The 20,619-nt window shown below is 41.4% G+C and overlaps 1 pseudogene; it reads left to right on the top strand.

The window, feature by feature from the left end:
* LOC104788372 lies at positions 6,778 to 20,557 on the top strand (annotated as a pseudogene).

The following is a 20,619-nucleotide window of genomic DNA, read 5'->3' as shown; positions in this document are numbered from 1 at the left end:
ACGTTATGTTCTGGCGGACACTGGAAAAAATCTGTGTCACACCCGACCAGGTAAAACCCGAAGCTCGAGCGCTGACCGGCTATGACAAAATCACCAAGACGTCAAGTTGCAAGTGCGTGCTGGCGGAGTAACCCAAAAAACCAGGTTCATGGACATCGATGCACCCCCAATTTACAACGCCATTCTTGGGACACCGTAGATATACGCCATGCAAGTTGTGCCTTCAACTTACCACCTCTGCCTCAAGTTCCCAAGCACTATAGGGATCTACACTCNNCTACACTCTCTACGGCGACCAGAAGATGGCTCGAACTTGTTCCGTCATCGAAAAGAAGCAAAGGAAAAAGGAGGAGGCATAGCAATTACAGAGCAGTTAACACCTTACCGGTCCCCATAAGCCGGAGCGAGATCTGCTCAAGTCTCCGGAGTGTCGGGTCATCCAGGCTAATATCAACCCTTCGGATCCCTCGCGAAACGTTGGGATCGGGGCCAAGATGGAAGACCATATTAAGAAAAAGCTCATCGCCTTCCTGCAGTCTCGGTCCTCCACATTTGCTTGGTCCACAAAGGACATGGTCGGAATTAGTCCCGACGTCATCTACCAGAGGCTCAATTTTGACCCTACGTTCAACTCAGTCAGACAGAAGCGTATGCGCTTGGACCCAGATCGAGCAAAAGCAGTCCAAGATGAGGTCAAACGGATGCTTAAAGCAGACCAGATGGAGGTTCAATACCCCGATTGGTTGGCTAACCCACTTGTGGTTAAAAAGAAGAACGGCAAGTGGATAGTCTGCGTGGACTTCACTGATCTCAACAAGGCGTGCCCTAAGGATAGCTTTCTTTTGCCGCACATCGACCGTCTCGTCGAGGCCACAACCGGAAACCAACTGCTCTCGTTCATAGACGCCTTCTCAGGATACAATCAGATTGCCATGAGTTCGGCAGATCGCCAAAAAACGGCATTCATCGCTGACAGAAGAACCTACTACTATATTGTTATGCCGTTCGGACTGAAGAACGCTGGAGCAACCTACCAACGATTAGTGAACATGATGTTCGCCGATCTGCTGGGGCGTACTATGGAGGTCTACATCAACGACATGTTGGTCAAATCTTTGATCGCGGAGCAACATGCTCAACATCTCGCCAAATGCTTCGACATTTTTGTCCAATTTCAGATGAAGCTGAACCCAACGAAGTACACATTTGGGGTCACATCAGGCAAATTCCTAGGATATATCGTTACCGAACGAGGAATAGAGGCAAACCCCTAACAGATCGAGGCCATACCCCAACTAACAAACAGGAAGTACAACGCCTGACCGGTCGGATCACCGCTTTAGATCGCTTCATCGCCCGATCGACGGATAAATGCCTTCCTTTCTACCAACTCCTCCGAGGAAACAAGGATTTTGACTGGGACGAAGACTGCGAGGTCTCCTTCCAGCAGCTGAAAGAGTACCTGACCATTCACCTGGTGCTAGTCAAACCGGAGGATGGGGAGACATTATATCTTTACGCCTCAGTCTCCAGTTTGGCAGTTAGCGGTGTCTTGGTTCGAGACGACCGCGGTGACCAAAGACCAATCTTCTACACTAGCAAAGCCCTCAACGATGCGGAGACTCGGTATCCGACGCTAGAAAAATTGGTTCTCGACGTGATCGTTGCTGCGCGTTAGCTCCGACCCTATTTCCAGTCGCATTCCGTCGTTGTGTTTACCGATCAGACACTCCGAACTATCCTCTATAGCCCCTTCCAATCTAGACGCATGGCAAAGTGGGCAGTCGAATTAAGCGAATACGGTATTGAATATCGCTCCCGTCCAAGTTTAAAGTCGCAAGTCCTGGCCGATTTCATCACTGAGCAATCCCATGAAACTCGGGGACCCTACCCCTAAGGAGGAATTTTGGACGATGTTCGTCGATGGTTCATCATCTCATCAGGGATCTGGCGTGGGACTCATTCTCTGATCCCCAAATGGCGAGGTAATTGAGCAAGCGCTGAAGCTCAATTTTAAAGCATCGAACCGAGTACAAAGCCGTTCTAGCTGGACTTCGGTTAGCACGAGGACTCGGGGTAACACACCTGCAAGTTTTCTGTGACTCCCAACTAGTGGTCAACCAGTTCAGTGGTGAATTTGACGCCAAGAATGAACGAATGGGAGCATACCGTCAGTTGGTCCGGATGTTATCCAAGGAATGTACTTCATTCTCTCTGACAAAGGTCCCGAGAGGCAAGAACACGTTAGCTGACGCTCTCGCAGCTTTGGCGAACTGCTCGGATCCTGACCTGCGGCGCACCATTCCAGTCGAGTACATCGAGACACCTAGCATCGACTTAGCTAGCCTAATCTCCGTCATCAACAACAATTCGGTTCCGATGGAAGTCGACGAGCCAATAGAAGATTTGACAGATATCACGAACGCGCTAGATGACTGGCAGGTCGAGATTAAGCTTTATATCTCCGATGGAATACATCCTCTTGGATGGAGACTTATATTACCATAGTTCGTTCAGGTATTCCTTACATGCGTTAGTCGCGAGGAGGCCAAACAAATCATGATGGAAGTACACGAAGGAGAGGGTGGCAACCATTCTGGTGGACGCGCACTCACGTTGAAGATCAAGAAAGACGGTCATTACTGGCCAACCATTATTGCCGAAGCCTGTCAACATCATGGGCCACTGCGACCCGAACTGCTGAGTACTGTTACAGTCTCGTACCCTTTCATGCGCTAGGCCATGGACCTTGTAGGACCTTTGCCACCTTCGAGGTCCAAGAAGTTTATCCTCGTGCGGACTGATTACTTCACCAAGTGGGTGGAAGCGGAGTCATTCACTAGAGTCCAATCTCTGGACGTGACCAACTTCATATGGAAAAATGTCTTATGCCGTCATGGACTTTCGTACGAGATCGTCACCGATAATGGCACACATTTCACCTCACTAATCACCAGGCGTTTCTTGAGTAACCGAACATTAATCAGGTTAACCCAAACAAACCGACAAGTTCTCAAATATCGTCAGATTTCAAGCCAACCCAGTACCTGAACCGGTGGCTCACTTTTCTAAGTAATGGGGAAAAGGACCGAAACATGCCACTGAAAGACTCTACTGAGACAAAGATGGGCTGTCAAGAACGTAGAAACCTTCAAAGTACAAAGTTCACTGAGTGAGAACCATTGGATCATCACTTATTCAATAAAAAAAAAGCTAATGGCAAATTTGTCAATAGCAGCCAGAGCACTGCAATTGCCCCGAATAAATTAAAATACATGCATTAAAATACGAAGGATTCTTATTCCAAATTCTTTTTCTATGCGGTGGGCAATTTCAAATAAAATAATTAATTGCATGAATATTTATCAAATCCAACATTAAAAAAGCAAAAAATACCCGTTAAGTAAAATTGAAGTAAATTCATATTATCATTTCTAGTTCCGAAATGAGCTACTAACCACTATGCCTTCAAAAGGAATGCAAGAAGGCTTAACAGGGAGGAGCACGAATGCAAGAAGGAATGGACTCCTGACATATACGAAGGAGTGCGGTTCGTTTGTGAAATTCCTACCTCTCTATCTATCTCTGAGATGTTTGGATTTTTCAAATTAGTGTATAAAAGAGGATTCAATGAAACCTTCAAAGTCCAAAGATCACTGAGTGAGAACCATTGGATCATCACTTATTCAATCAAAAAAAAACTATAATGACTAAAAACATAAAATGGCGGCTGGATCACCTCCTTTTCAGGGAGAGCTAATGCTTCTTGGGTATTTAGGTTTGACACAGCTTCACACCCAAAAAGAAGGGAGCTACGTCTGAGTTAAACTTGGAGGTGGAAGCCTTCTTTCGTTTCAGTAGAAGGCTTCCACCTCCAAGTGAAACGTATATTATCTGTTCTTATATTTGTCCTATGTATTGAATATAGCAGTATATTTCGTTTCAATAGAATGTCTAGGGTTGCTCAAGGATCCTTTCATAACGCGTTAAGTATCCCACCTGGGGAGTATGTTCGCAAGAATGAAACGCTTTTTCTGGAAAGGGGCTCCCCAACCTTTTCCCAGCAGCAATCAATATAGGGAAAAACTGCCTTGGAGGCTGGAATCAAAATAGGCCTCCATGAGTTCTTGAAATTTATTCCTGAGTTACTCGGAAGAGGAACGAAGGTACTCGACCAAAAGAAAAGGTTAGAACCTGCTCGGCCGACTAAAGCTAAAATATCCACCATTTGAGTCTCCAACAATTATTCCAATAATTACATATCCGATTTAATTTCTAGATGATCCTTCTAGAAGATAGATCAGGCGAACTCGAACAATCTTTCTAGTTACTTCGTTCTTTATTTCTATTTAACGGAATCGTTACTCTTCATCACAGGACAAGATACAAGCAGAATCAGAGGAAAATCTCTTATTCAAATTCCACTTTGTTTAGTTTAGTGATAGTTAGAGGTTAGAGAGCTAGATCACTCCTCTAAGCATGATTGAGTTCAGTAGTTCCTCATATAAAATTATTGACTCTAGAGATATAGTAATATGGAGAAGACAAAATGTTCGAGTTGTTTCATGCCATAAATAAACTCGAACGCTCAAAAAATATGTTGGACAGGCGGATTCACATCTCTTACAACCAACACAGTCAGTACTTCGACTCCCCGCTATCCACAAGGGAACGGTCAGGCCGAGGCTACAAATAAATCAATCGTCGATGGGTTGAAGAAACGACTTGGGCGAAGAAAGGGAGCATGGGCGGATCATCTCGACAGCGTATTATGGTCTTACCGAACAACCCCGCGGCAGTCAACGGGCCAATCTCCGTTTTCACTGGCTTACGGGATTGAGGCGCTCGCTCCGGCAGAGGCAGTTGTCCCGACACTTCACCGCACCATGATGGTCGATAATCCCGACCTAAATAACGATATGATTGTCGATCACATCGACTTTGCTGAGGAATTGCGCGACCAGACTCTGGTCTGAATTCAACACTACCAAGACGCAACAACTTGGTATTACAACAAGACTGTTCATCAACAGCGTTTCAATGAAGGCGACCTCGTCCTGCAAGAAGTTTATGAGAATACCAGAGAGGTCCACCCTGGTAAACTCGGCGCTCGATGGGAGGGGCCATACCTCGTATCCAAGGCAGTTTGTCCTGACGTTTACGAGCTCACGACCATGGCCAGTGAACGAGTCAGGAACTCATGGAATGCATCCCATTTGAAGCGTTACTATTATTAAATCGTTTTGACAATTATAGCTAGGAGGTTTCAGGAACCCGACCTTCACTTATTCTTCGCTTGTAATACGAACTACGACTGGCTTGATCCTTGTTTCAGGGTATGTAGGCAACTTATTATCTTTTCATTAAGATTAAGCAAGTGCAGCTAGACTATCAATAAATTTTCTTTTTAGCAAAGGCAAAATTTCCATTAAAATCGAATTAATTACATTCGGATGGGCAGTTCGCCAAATTTTGACAAAAAAAAATAAAAATAATAATATATAATAATGAAAAGCAATGAGCATCCTATCAGTGGCGAGCTAGTTTCCATGGAAAGGCTAATCACTAGTCTTCTGATCTCGGGGCAAACTGATTCCCATCACTAGCCTTCTGGACGGTCCTGTCGCCTCAGAGCGGGAGCCAAACCGGATAGATCGGACTCCAACGATTCTTCCACCACCAGCCCGCTCAGTTCAGCTCGTCAGATCCGATGTTCCCGCCTTAAGGTTTCAAGCCTTTCCAGCGGCACATCGACACCCTTGGACGCCATCTCCTCCAAGAAGTGTTCCGTCGACTCCAAGTAGTTGAGGTACCGCCTCAGCCGTTCCAAGCAAGCTCAGTAGGCCCAGACGTCCGTGATGCGCGAGAAATCATATTCTTTCGTCGAGCTTGGTACCTCCGGAGTTCCTTTTGCAAGGGATCTCCCTCCGTCTCGACGATGTTGAAACTTAGAACGAAACATTTGGATCGAAACCGCTAGTTCCAGCGGCTGTCAACTCTCGGGCTAGTTTCAACAACTCTCGGGATCGAATTAACTTCTGAATATTCTAAACTGGGGGGACTAATTGTTGGTGCGGGAATTAGCACCCCCAAAATACCAGTCTAAACCAATAAGAAAATCGATGATCTAAACCGAGATCTCGGGTTAGGATTGAATAGAACCTTCGAACGGAGGCCCAGTAGAATCCAAAAGCCTAACTCGGAGCAAGAAACCGACTGTTTAGATCGCCCGACGGCCGACCTAAAAAGAAAACAAGAAACTTTCCTAATCTCGGTTCAATTCATTAGAAAAGTATATGTATTTTGTAATCTAGAGAAACATATAATTAAGGGATGAATCCCCTCATTGTAGATCATCGAGCAATTATTACAAAACCTTAATTCATCCTTGTTCTTGAGCAAAACATAGCTTGTTTTCCAAGAGATTTCAATTCCTTTTTATTTTTTAGCTTTGATTTGATTCTTTAGAGAGAGTTCTTTATTAAATTTGTTTCCTCTTTCAAATAAATTCATTACTTTCAAACAAATTCATTGTGTGAAACTCAGTTTCTATATTTGAGAACTATACTGGACCTTGAATTAATAAATAAAAAATTTCGTTTGGACCGGTTTATTTATCTCGTATCAAGTAACAAAACCTTGCATCTCATTCGTCAACTAACCTTACAGATAAATCATTTTCGTCAACCTTACAAATAAATCCGCTGGTCTGGATGCGTGAAAACGGGGTCGTTTATAAGCTCCTCTAGAGAGAGAGAGAGCTGATTTTCAAAAGGAAAAAAACATGTATCTTTTTTAATTGATTTTATAAATTTATGGGTGCGAAATTGCTGAATCAAACAACAGTCCCCTCTTCCTCGCGCGCGCCTTTCTCCGATCGTCGCTGCTCCTCTTCTCCGATTAGATCCTGACCGATTCTACAATGCATTTCTTACGGCGTCGTATCCAAGGGAATTAACCCACTCTAGCTACGCGACCCCCGGGTAATCTCAATTGCTTCCATTTAATTTTTTTTGTTTCGACATTATCTCCGATTTACTCTCGCCGTTGCTTGAGCACCTCTTTATCTTTTCACGTTTTCGTATGAATCGAGTTTATTCGTATGAAATTTCTGATATCTTACTAAATCGGATCCTCGGATATTCTGATTTCATGTTTGATTTCTCCTCCGAAGCCTTTTAATTGTGCTCGGACGTTAAAATTGCCAAGGGAAAGATAGGTGTTTGTTTTTTTTCATGTTTGTAATTTTATTACGATGAATAGATTTGAGTTGGTATGCGTTAATTACGTTTACATGTTCGTCATTGTCAATGATTTATTCCTTGTTACTAATACGAGCTAAAATCTGTAATGGCTGTTGTAAGCAGGTGGTGGTGGGAATAGATAAGGCTGTGATTGTGATTTGTGAATGACTGTTTCTATATAAGTTCCATAAAATGGAAGAACATGAAGTAAACAAGTTCTCCAAATCCTCTGTTGGAAACCTCGATGTTGCTGATAAGCCTAATGTCGTTGATGATTCTAGTTTTCTTGATGATGAACATGCTCTGGTAGGAATGGATGATGCAGATCATTTACAAGGGATTAGTTCAGTTGATGCTGTCCTCAAGGATGATCATTTTGAACAGGTTTCTCTAGGAGATCAAGATAAGAACCTTAACCAGTCTCTCTCAGCTACCAGTCTGGATTCTTTGGACCATCAAGAATCTGGATTTCCTGTGGTACAGTCCCCACAGAGGCCTAAGCCAAAGTCTACGATGCCAAACGTTTCTCCAGAGTTATTGCATCTTGTTGATTCAGCCATCATGGGTAAGCCTGAGAGCTTAGACAAAATCAAGAATATTGTTAGCGGTGTTGAGAGTTTTGGGTCTGGAGAGGATTCAGAGACTATTGCTTTTCTTGTCATCGATTCGCTTCTTGCGACCATGGGTGGAGTAGAGAGCTTTGAAGAGGATGAAGATAGCAACCCTCCTAGTGTGATGTTAAACTCTCGTGCTGCCATTGTTGCTGGCGAGCTTATTCCTTGCTTGCCTTGTTCCGGTGACAGTGTCAATTTCATGTCCCCCAGGACCCGTATGGTGCGAGGATTGCTTGCAATTTTACGTTCTTGCACCAGAAACAGAGCTATGTGTTCCATGGCGGGTTTATTAAGTGTTCTCTTGCGATCAGTCGAGGAGATAATATCCAAGGACGCCACTATGATGTGGAATGCAGCAGTTTTGTTTCACTGTATTCAACATATAGCTGGGCACTCTCTTAGTGTTGACGATTTGTATAGATGGCTTCATGTTATAAAAAAGTATCTTCCTACAGTGTGGTCAAGTCCATTGATGGATGCCTTGGAGAAAGCAATGAATGGAAAAGAATCAAGAGGACCTGCGTGTAGTTTTGAATTTGTTGGTGAAAGCTCAGGCTTACTTGGTCCGGGAGAAACTCGTTGGCCTTTTACCAATGGCTATGCATTTGCAACTTGGATTTACATTGAATCATTTGCTGACACATTAGATGCTTCAACCGCTGCAACTGCAATTGCTGCTGCTTCAGCAGCCAAATCAGGAAAAACGTCTACTGCAGCAGCTGCAAATGTACACAATGGTGAGGGTACTGCTCATATGCCTCGTCTGTTCAGCTTTTTAACCCCTGATAATCAGGGGATTGAAGCATATTTCTATGCACAATTTTTGGTGGTTGAGAGTGGCAGTGGTAAAGGAACTAAAACTTCACTGCATTTCACTCATGCATTTAAGCCTCAGCGTTGGTACTTTATTGGCCTTGAGCATACCTGCAATCAGGGACTTTTAGGGAATTCAGACAGTGAATTGCGGCTATATATTGACGGGTCCTTGTATGAAACTCGTCCGTTTGAATATCCTCGTATATCCAAACCGCTTTCTTTCTGTTGCATCGGGTCAAATCCTCCATCTACAACTGCTGGTCAACAACGTCGTCGACGTCAGTGTGCTTTGTTTGCTGAGATGGGACCAGTTTATATATTTAAAGAACCGATTGGTCCTGAAAGAATGACACGATTGGCAACTAGAGGTGGGGATATATTGCCTTGTTTTGGCGATGGGGCAGGTCTTCCATGGTTAGCTACAAATGACCATGCCCGTAACGAGGCTGAGGAAAATAGTCTTTTGGATGCAGAGCTTGGAGTATACATTCACCTACTTTACCACCCATTTCTACTAAATGGGCGATTTTGTCCAGATGCTTCTCTTTCTGGAGCAGCAGGTGCTTATGCTTACACTCTTGATTTTTCTAATATATCTGATAATGCTTTATTTCGTCCAAAAAACTACAATTTTGAAAAATCTGTGTTCCATATTATGATGTGTTTATAACTTGTTTTCAGACTCTCATTTGTTTGATTTGTTGTATACTTTTAATTGTTCTGTTTTTTTATCCATATCGCTTTCACTCAGTATCACTATTCACCATTCTCATATGAACGTCGTTTTTATTTGTTCTTGTGTCTCACTACGAGGAGATTGAGGAAACACAATATTCTTTTTCTGATGTTGTTTGCACACTTTGTTATTTGCTTTTCGCTAACTTTGGAAATCTGTTATTTTTTTTCTTTTGCAAGGCACTCAAAGACGACCAGCTGAGGTAATTGGACAAGTCCATGTTGCAACGAGAGTGAAGTCAGTGGATTCCTTCTGGGCCTTAGCTTATGGAGGACCCATGTCGTTGCTTCCTCTAACCGTAAGCAGTGTACACAAAGATACTCTGGAACCATTCTCTAGAAGTCCCCCATCGTCTTTGACAACATATTCTCTTGCTGCACCTATATTTAGAATTATCTCAGTTGCTATTCAACATCCTGGGAACAATGAAGAGTTGTCTCGTTCTAAAGGGCCTGAAATCCTGGCCACAGTTCTGGGCTATCTTCTTCACTCACTTGCATCCCTTGATCTCAAGCACGATAGAGTAGGAGGTGAGGAACTAGTTGCTGCCATTGTTTCCCTAAGCCAATCTCAAAAGATCAATCATGCTCTTAAAGTGCAGCTCTTCCGTAAACTATTATTGGATCTAAAGATATGGAGTGTGTGTAAATACAGACTGCAAAAGAAGCTGTTGTCATCCCTTCAAGATATGGTTTTCACTGAAGCAGAAGCTATGAGGAATGCCGATGCCATTCAGATACTTCTGGATGGATGTCGAAGATATTATTGGACAATTCAAGAGAAAGACTCTGTGAACACTTTTTCTCTAGATGGGAATGCACGTCAAGTGGGGGAAGTTAATGCATTGGTTGATGAACTTTTGGTGATTATTGAACTTCTAATGGGAGCAGCATCTCCTTCGTTTGCTGTTGCTGATGTCCATCTATTACTTGGGTTCATAATTGACAGTCCACAACCAAATCAGGTAACACGTTTCATAGTGATTAGTGACACTTCATAATTGTTAAACATGTGTCTTTTTCAGTCTTTTAATATTTTCTCTGACATCATTCAGTTCTTACCTCTATATAGGTTGCAAGGGTATTGCATCTCATGTTTAGGTTGGTTGTACAGCCAAATGCTGCAAAGGCTCAGACATTTGCAGAGGCATTTATCACATCTGGTGGGATAGAAACACTTCTTGTTCTGCTCCAGAGAGAAGCTAAAACTGGTGAGGAAGACATCGCTGATTCTGTAGTTAAGGGTGAAACAAGTGTGCCAACTATTCATAGTGAACAGACTCAACACAATCGGCCTGGTTTTTTAAAGCAGTTGGATTCAGCTCCGAAAGATAATGAGGATGACCCTCATACTCATGATGATAGTGTAGGATCTTTCAAGGAATCAGAGTCAGTTCAACAAGAAAAAGCACATGGATCTACGACTGTCATTTGTGATAGTGACTCAGTTACCATCTCTAATTCCATGAATGCTGACAGAGTATCCTCTGTTTCTGAAACTCCATTCAATAATAATGCAAGAAACAATGTTGACGATAGAGATCGTGTCATGGTTGGGATCATTAGATTGATCGGTGTATTGATTTCGAAAGGGCACTTAAAATTTTCCATTGCTGCCGAATCTGATGTCATGAGTAACCTCATGGGTAGTGGGTTTCATGAAAATGGTGGAACAATGTTTGATGATAAAGTCGCATTGCTTCTATTTGCTCTGCTGAAAGCATTTCAAGCAGCTCCAAACAGGCTGATGACCTACAATGTCTACACAACCTTGCTTGGGGCTTCGGTATGACATATTTTTGATCTTTCATTTGTTTGATCTATCTTAAACAATGATCAGAAGTCAGAAAAAGATTGGGAGAATTTCCTTTTTTGGTGATAAACTTGCTGTTTAAGATTATGACATGAGATTAAATTTAAAGGCAAATCTGGCTCTTTCTTGCAGATCAATGCATCATCAACTGAGGATAGCCTGAACTTTTGTGATTCAGGTCATCGCTTTGAACACCCTCAAATACTGTTAATCCTCCTGCGTTCTCTACCATTTGCATCTAAGGCTCTACAAAATCGAGCACTTCAGGTATAAATGTCATAGTTAAAGACCCTTTTTTGCATGTCCATGAATATTTTATTAAAAAGAAAGAGTATGCACCAAATGCACTTGTGAAAGTGCTTTACAAACTTCTACTTGCCCAGTGTCTCTACAATGTCTCTTTCTGAACTCACTCTTTCTCTGTCAGGATCTTCTATTTTTGGCTTGTAGCCATCCGGAAAATAGGAGCAGTCTGACCAAAATGGAAGAGTGGCCTGAGTGGATCTTGGAGATTTTGATCTCAAACTACGAGGTATAACTCCGACCTCAAAACTTTTAAAGGTCTCCTCCATGACTATTGTATTAGTAATGAGCCAAATTGGATGTATGTACACTAGTGTGATATGGGAAGTTACATTTTAGCTGGAAATTTTATTATAGCATGTACCAGCACACACTAAAAAATGCTGACTTTTGTGCGTACACACAGAGGGATGCAGGAAAACAATCTCCTTCACCCGGTTCTGCTGAAGTGGAAGATTTGATTCATAACTTCTTGATCATAATGTTGGAACATTCGATGCGCCAGAAGGATGGCTGGAAGGTATATTTGTTTGTTTCAGCGGTATACCATATTAATTCCTTTTCACCTTTTGTGTTTATTTACATTTCTCGAGACTTCTAATCCCTTACAGGACGTTGAGGCCACAATTCATTGTGCAGAGTGGCTTTCTATTGTTGGTGGGTCTAGCACTGGAGAGAAACGAATGAGGTAAATTCATACACTACTGCGCCACATTTTACGCTTTCCTTTTGGGATGACAATAACCTTTTGAGTGTCATCTCTCTTTTTGTAACATTGTTAGTTTTGAAGGTCTCTTGTGGGTCATATTGTTCTTATATTGTGTTGCTTCTTCCAATGTACTCTGAGAGATACATGTTTCTGTTCAATTTTTTTTTACACTTTTGTTTTCCTTCTTTTTCAAAGGCGTGAGGAATCACTTCCAATTTTCAAAAGAAGGCTTTTGGGTGGATTGCTAGACTTTACTGCCAGGGAACTGCAAGCTCAGGTAACTCCTTTTTTTATCTATGACTTATATAAATGTTTTACACATGCATTTTATAGTTGACATTCCAGGGCGTTCTCTCACAAGAAAATATGAACCTTTTGTTCTTTGCTCTATACTAGCTATAATATTGTTAAAGACAGAAAGGTTTTGAAGCCTTGCGTTTTTACCTGTGTTGTTATACTGGGCGACTGCTATAGTTTGACTTACACGTTAATACTTTTTCAAACAGACTCAAGTTATTGCTGCAGCATCTGCTGGTTTCGCGGCAGAGAGTCTAACACCAAAAGATGCAAAGGCTGGAGTAGAAAATGCTGCTCAGCTTTCCGTATTTCTTGTGGAAAATACAATTGTGATTCTGATGCTTGTCGAAGATCNATGACATCTTTTTCTCCCTATTCGGCTTTGCCAATTATGACCATATGCTTTAAGTATCGTTAGACTTGATCTTGTCACAAAATTAGAATGCAGGGGACTTTTGGATGCTGCATGCCTTCTAAATGGTTGTTTGCTCCTATTCTGTAAACATCTAGAGAAGTTAATTACAATTTTTTTTTTCTTTTTAAACCTCCAGTGTGCTATCTCCTGTTCTAAACATGCCAATAACTGATTCANGCGCAGTTGATGTTTCTCCATCTCCTCTCTCTCTAGTTTATCCTCTCAACAACCGTTCACGAACATTGCCAACAGTCGGAGAATCATCAGAGGTTTCTAGTAGCCGTGCTTCAGTGTCCAGTGATTCAGGAGGGGTCCATTTAGATGTAAGTGTAAATTACTCTTTATCTCCGGATCAGTGTCTCCCTTGTTTATTGGCTTGATTTCCTCTTTGCTTCTATAACACCATTGAAGAAAATATAATCTGCTCATCTCTTTAACTTTATGCTATTCTCCTGCATTTACTTTTTCTTCAGATACTTGCTTCAATGGCCGATGCAAGTGGTCAGATTTCAACAGCTGTAATGGAGCGTCTTGCTGCTGCTGCTGCAGCTGAGCCTTATGAATCTGTTTCATGCGCTTTTGTTTCATATGGAAGTTGTACCATGGATTTGGCTGAGAGTTGGAAGTACAGAAGTCGATTGTGGTTTGGTGTTGGACTTCCTAAAACTAGTTGTTTTGGTGGTGGTGGAAGTGGTTGGGACTCTTGGAAACAAGCTTTACAAAAAGATGCTCATGGAAATTGGATCGAACTTCCTTTGGTTAAAAAATCAGTATCCATGCTTCAAGCCTTGCTGCTAGACGAGTCTGGACTTGGAGGTGGCCTAGGAATTGGTGGAGGATCTGGTACCGGGATGGGAGGGATGGCAGCATTATACCAGTTACTGGATAGTGATCAACCTTTCTTATGCATGCTTCGAATGGTACTCTTGTCTTTGAGGGAAGAAGACCATGGTGAAGATAGTCTGTTGATGAAAAATTTAAGTTCTGAAGACAGGTTTTCCGGTGGACTGCAGTGCCCCTTAGGGAATTCTGCCTCATCAGATATCAGTTCTCAGATGTCTATGCGACAATCACCATCCGCTTTATTATGGAGGTAAAGTAATGACATCTTTTTCTCCCTATTCGGCTTTGCCAATTATGACCATATGCTTTAAGTATCGTTAGACTTGATCTTGTCACAAAATTAGAATGCAGGGGACTTTTGGATGCTGCATGCCTTCTAAATGGTTGTTTGCTCCTATTCTGTAAACATCTAGAGAAGTTAATTACAATTTTTTTTTTCTTTTTAAACCTCCAGTGTGCTATCTCCTGTTCTAAACATGCCAATAACTGATTCAAAGAGGCAGAGAGTATTGGTTACTACATGCGTTCTATACTCTGAGGTTAGCTCTTCCCTAAATAAGGCCCCATGATTAATAATGCTCACTTTGTTTTATTTTGTGGTTTTTTTTTTAATTCTGATTCCAAGTCTGTTGCAGGTATGGAATGCTGTCAGCAAAGACAAAAAGCCACTACGTAAGCAATATCTAGAGGCGATTTTACCACCATTTGTTGCAATTCTCCGACGATGGCGACCTCTTTTAGCTGGCATACATGAACTTGCCACTGGTGATGGTATCAATCCCCTTGTGGTTGATGATCGTGCTTTGGCTGCTGATGCACTCCCCATTGAGGTTCCTTAAATCTGTACACATGCCCTTTAGTTGCTATCATATTTGTCACATATTTGCCCATCATTCATTTCTAGTTTCTGCTACTGCTGCTTTATCCCTTAGAAAATTCTGTCTTCTTTTCAACTTAAGATTTACTTCAAGTTTGTCGTGGGTTATTAAATCGTCCTATCCTTACTTTTTATTTTATTTTAGGCGGCTATTTCTATGATTTCTCCGGAATGGGCCGCTGCTTTTGCATCGCCTCCTTCCGCAATGGCACTGGCAATGATAGCTGCAGGGGCAGCTGGTTGGGAAGCACCGGCACCTCCAGCACCTCCACCTCTTAGGCGAGACTCTTCATTGCTTGAGCGTAAGAGTACCAAACTTCAGACATTTTCCAGCTTCCAGAAACCCTTGGAGGCTCCAAACGATGATTCACCAGGTCGACCAAGAGATAAGGCTGCTGCAAAAGCGGCAGCTCTGGCAGCTGCACGCGATCTTGAACGGAATGCCAAGATTGGTTCTGGGAGAGGTCTTAGTGCTGTTGCAATGGCCACGTCTGCACAGCGGAGGACTATCAGTGATATGGAGCGTTTACAGAGATGGAATATCTCTGAAGCCATGGGAGTAGCGTGGATAGAGTGTCTCCAACCAGTGGATACAAAATCAGTTTATGGAAAAGATTTTAATGCTTTGTCCTACAAATTTATTGCTGTACTTGTTGCAAGCTTTGCCTTTGCACGTAACAAGCAGAGATCTGAGGTCTGCTCTCTGCCCTTGTCACACTTTGTTTTCTTCTTGAAGGAGGTACCATACACTAATCAACATTTATTCATTCAACCTCACCAGATTGACAGGCGTATGCAAAATGATAAAATAGTGAGAAATCGCTTCTGCATGGGAATCAGTGGTTGGCGCAAATTCGTTCGTTATTTGGTGGAGATGAGATGCTTCTTTGGACCATTCGGAGAACACTTATGCAGTCCCAAACATGTAAGCTACACTGTTCTGGTTTAGACTTAAAACATGTTGAAAACTTTTCCAGTGATGTAATATTATTATATATGCAGGTTTTTTGGAAACTGGATTCTATGGAAAGTTCTTCGAGGATGAGACAATGTTTAAGGAGGAATTACTCTGGTACTAGTCATCTAGAGACAACAAGAAACTATGATGATCAGACAGACTTGAAGAATAATCACGATAACTTGGATTCTCTATCAAATGCACCTGTTCTTGCTGTTGAAGCAGTATCAACGGAAATAATGTATGAAGATGATGAACATGGAGATGCCGACGATCTTGAAATGGAGGGTAATGTTGGACAACACAAAGGGGAAAACGAAGAGAGGAGATCTGGCTCTCTTGAAGATGCAATAACACTGTCAACTGGAATTAACGATCATCAACCTTTGAGTGAACATGATATGGTTCAAAATTCTACAGAAGTAGTTCTCAGTGAAAGGATTGTTCTTGAGATTTCCTCTTCTATGGTCCGGCCACTAAGGGTTGTGAAAGGAACCTTTCAAGTATGCTCTGACTATCATTACCTATTTATCTTTTGAACAAGTAGCTGACACCAATCGATATTGTATTGGTAAACCAAGAAATAAAACAGAGCATAACCAACCTGATTTTGTAGATATTACGTAGAGCTGAGAAATATTTTTCTTTTATAAATTGCTAGTTTCTAATGGTTGTTTTCTGATTTTATCAGATTACTACACGGAGAATAAATTTTATTGCTGACATCAGAGAAGACCAACATTTGGATGGAAATTCAGATGGTTCAAAATCAAGAGACCAAGAAAGAGATCGTAGTTGGTTGATGTCTTCTCTTCATCAGATTTATAGCCGACGGTAAAGTTTCATCATCAATGTTGCCACCAGCTAACTATTTTCTTACCCTTATTATGTAAATAGTAAAGTAGACCTATATATTTGTTAATATTTTTCTTTCACAGATACCTACTGAGGAAGAGTGCTCTGGAACTATTTATGGTGGATCGCTCAAACTTCTTCTTTGATTTTGGGGTATCTAAAAGCTCTCTCTGTAACATTAGATTTATCTCTTTCCTTGGATTTCAAGTCTCTCGCTCCTTTCACCAATTACTTTTATGATGTTTGATGAACACCATAGAACACCGAGGGACGCAAAAATGCTTGTCGGGCTATTGTTCAAGCAAGGCCTCCTCTTTTGAAAGATATTTACTTGGCAACTCAGGTTTGGTTTTTTCTTTCTCCGTATGCCCATTATTTAGTGCATGGTGGACAAATCTTGGAACCAAGCTGAGTAAATATTTCCTCTGTGCTACAAAACTTACGTAAATTGTTTACTTTTTAGAGGCCAGATCAACTTTTGGAAAGAACACAGTTGATGCAGCGGTGGGCTAGATGGGAGGTAACCAAAGAATAGCCTTCATTTAATTCATGCTATTTCATTTATTCCCCTAAATAAACATCTGGCAGAGAAGTAACTCTAGCTGGATCCTTGCATCTTTTCTGCAGATCAGCAATTTTGAGTACCTAATGCAGCTCAACACATTGGCTGGGCGGAGTTATAATGACATCTCTCAGGTAAATCTTGTGCTAGTGAGAATGCTTTTTCTTATGTGAAATATATAATTTACTTATGTGTTATCTTTATCTATTATGTATGTCTTTGCAGTATCCTGTTTTCCCATGGATTCTGTGCGACTATACATCAGAAATTCTGGACCTTTCAAATCCATCTAACTACAGGGATCTTTCCAAGGTGGTATTACTTGTCATTTGTCTCTATGCCTGCCTATAGTCCCTTTAGCTGAAAACTGATTGTAATGTGGGTCTGTATATGTGCAGCCAATTGGTGCATTGAACCCGGAACGGCTGAAAAAGTTTCAAGAACAATACTCTAGCTTCGAAGATCCAGTCATCCCGAAATTCCACTATGGTTCACATTACTCAAGTGTTGGAGTAGTAGGTTATCTTCTCTATGATATATGCCACACAATTGCTTCCATTTACCATAGTTGGATAGAGTTTTCACTTATGATGGTCCCTGTAGATGATTTATCATTTTTTTTTATCTCTTGTGGATAGGTGTTACATTATCTAGCTAGAGTTGAACCTTTTACAACCCTTTCAATTCAAATGCGAGGTGGGAAGTTCGATCCTGCAAACCGCATGTTCGCAAACATTGCAGCCACTTGGAAAGGAGTTCTCCAAGATATGAGTAATGTGAAGGAGTTGGTAAGAATTGGCTCCTCCCAAAAGCCCCAAATCTGGTAGCTTTAATCAATTTCCTCTTCTTTTCAAGTGCAGAGCGTAGCCATGTTCATGCCTCTCATTTTTCTTGTAGGTTCCAGAGTTGTTTTACCTTCCTGAGGTGTTGACCAACGAGAACTTGGTTGAAAAGCTTGGTATGAGTTTATTTCTAGTTCCTTTCTTTGTCCAGACAAAATATTACTCCTAAAACTAGAAACCATCTATTTATGATATTCGTTCTTTACCTATCAGGTTCTGTAAAACTTCCTCCGTGGGCTAAAAGCCCGATTGATTTTGTACACAAACAACGAATGGCTCTCGAGAGCGAGCATGTATCTGCACATTTGCATGAATGGATTGATCTCATTTTCGGGTAGGTTTTCTTCTTGGATTAACATCTTGTCTACAACTTGGGTATCAAAAACAAAAATTCTATGTAAGATTAGTTGGACTTGTTCTATTACTTATGTTTTTCTTATGAACTTATTCATTTAGGTATAAGCAACGTGGAAAGGAAGCTACACTGGCAAATAATGTTTTCTTCTACACTACCTACGAGAGGACTGTTGATATTAATAAGATCACAGATCCAGTAAGTTATCTTTGTAGTACTATTGGAGTTTCTCAGTTTCGGTATTACCTTATTTCTGAAGCTTTCATGTGGCTATTTGATGAAGGTAAAACGACAGGCTACTCAAGACCAGATAGTTAATTTCGGGCAAACGCCTTCACAGCTATTGACTGTGCCTCACATTAAAAGAATGCCTCTAAAAGATGTCGTTCATATGCAGGTAAATGATTGTATAAAACCTTCATAGTTCTTTCTCTGTGCTAAATTTTACAATTCAAACTTGACAAACACCTTAAATTCTTGTTTAGACCATCTTCCGGAATCCAAAAAAGATAAAACCGTATCCTGTTCCAGCTCCAGAACACTGCAACTTACCTGCTGCAGCCATCAAGGCATCTTCGGATACTATTGTGATTGTTGACATGAATGTGCCTGCAGCACATATTGCACAACACAAATGGGAACCAAACACTCCTGATGGCCAAAATACTCCTTTCATATTTCATCACGGGAAGCCGAGTTCAACTGGCGGAACATTGATACGCATGTTCAAGAGTGACTGGGAATATCCCCAAGCACAAGCATTTGCCTCATCAGGAATCAGAAGTTCGTCTGTCACTGCAATAAGTAACGACGGAGAAATTATCACTGGTAAGCACTTTTTTAAGGCTTTGATCTCTGTGAAAGTTTGGTGATTGGTAATATATTTCTATCATTTTATTGAAAATCCATGTATGTTAATTAGGTGGACATGTGGATAACAGCATCAAGATAGTCTCATCTGATGGAGCGAAAACACTGGAAACGGCTTTTGGTCACTGTGCTCCTGTAACATGTCTGGCTCTGTCTCCAGACAACAACTTCCTTGTGACAGGTTCTCGAGATGCAACTGTTTTGTTGTGGAGATTTCACAAGGGATTCACTTATCAGACAAGCGAGTCTGAGCAGACAACAAGCTCTGTAACGCCTTCTTCCGTAAGCAGCAACAACTTGGCGGACAAAGCCAAAAAGCGTCGCATTGAAGGTCCCATACAAGTGCTCCGTGGACACCAAAGAGAAGTAAGTTGTTGCTGTGTTAGCTCAGATCAAGGAATCGTCGTTTCGTGCTCAGAGTCATCAGATGTTCTATTGCATTCCATAAGAAAAGGTCGACTAATAAGACGGTTTGTTGGCGTTGAGGCCCGTGCTCTTTGCATTTCTTCAGATGGAGTTATAGTAGTCTGGAGTAGCTCAGAAAGTTCTATCAGCACGTTCACCATTAATGGAGTTCTCATTTCCAAAGCAAGACTTCCTTCCTCTTGTACTATAAGCTGCATGGAACTATCCATGGACGGACAAAATGTTGTGATTGGCGTGAACTCATTTTCCGACATTGATGGATCGAGGAGTTTTAATAACGTTACTAGTGAAGAAGATTCATCAAATAGAAGCAAAGAAGTTGAGAGATTAGATATACCATCTCCTTCGATTTGCTTCCTCAACTTATACACTCTCCAGGTATAACTATTAGAACAGATTAATTATTGCAAAACACTAGATTGCTCTTGATTTCTTTTTAGGATATTGTCTCCTAACAAGCCAAAAATTAATCTTCTGTAGGTATTTCATATGTTGAAGCTTGGTGAAGGGCAGGGTATAACCGCTATGGCTCTGAGCACAGACAACACTAACCTCTTAGTTACCACAGAAGATAAACAGTTGATCATCTTCACCGATCCAGCTGTAAGTTTTGTTACTATGTTCGCATTAATTGTATCAGTTGATGAAGACATAATTTTTTCTCTCATTGCCTTATAAACTTGAAAATATCTTGACTTTACGGTCTCTTAAGTATTTTTTAGTAACTTTTAATTCAGAACCTATTAAGAAAACATAACTCATGTTTGTAACTGTTTGCAGTTAAGCTCGAAGGTGGTGGATAAGACACTGAAGCTTGGCTCAGAATGACGAAATGTTCTAACTGTTTGAACAATATCAACATCAGTTCACCGTGAAATGTCTCACTCCAAGATCTGTCGGACGAAACTTGCAGCCGAGCAACAGTGGGGTTGCAGAAGGAAGTTAGTTGGCTAATGATAGGGAAAAAGAAGAAGCCAAGAACGGAAATTTAATGGTGCATTATTCAAGATATTGAATTCCAAAAACCAACTCCGAGTAATTGATATGTAATGCTTTCCTTTCTATTTTTGTCAAATTATTTTACA

This window comes from Camelina sativa, chromosome 5 (genome assembly GCF_000633955.1).
Source record: "Camelina sativa cultivar DH55 chromosome 5, Cs, whole genome shotgun sequence".
In the NCBI taxonomy this organism is placed as follows: Eukaryota; Viridiplantae; Streptophyta; class Magnoliopsida; order Brassicales; family Brassicaceae; genus Camelina; species Camelina sativa.
Note: the sequence above shows the minus strand (reverse complement) of the source record. Positions and strands in the feature narration are given on the sequence as shown.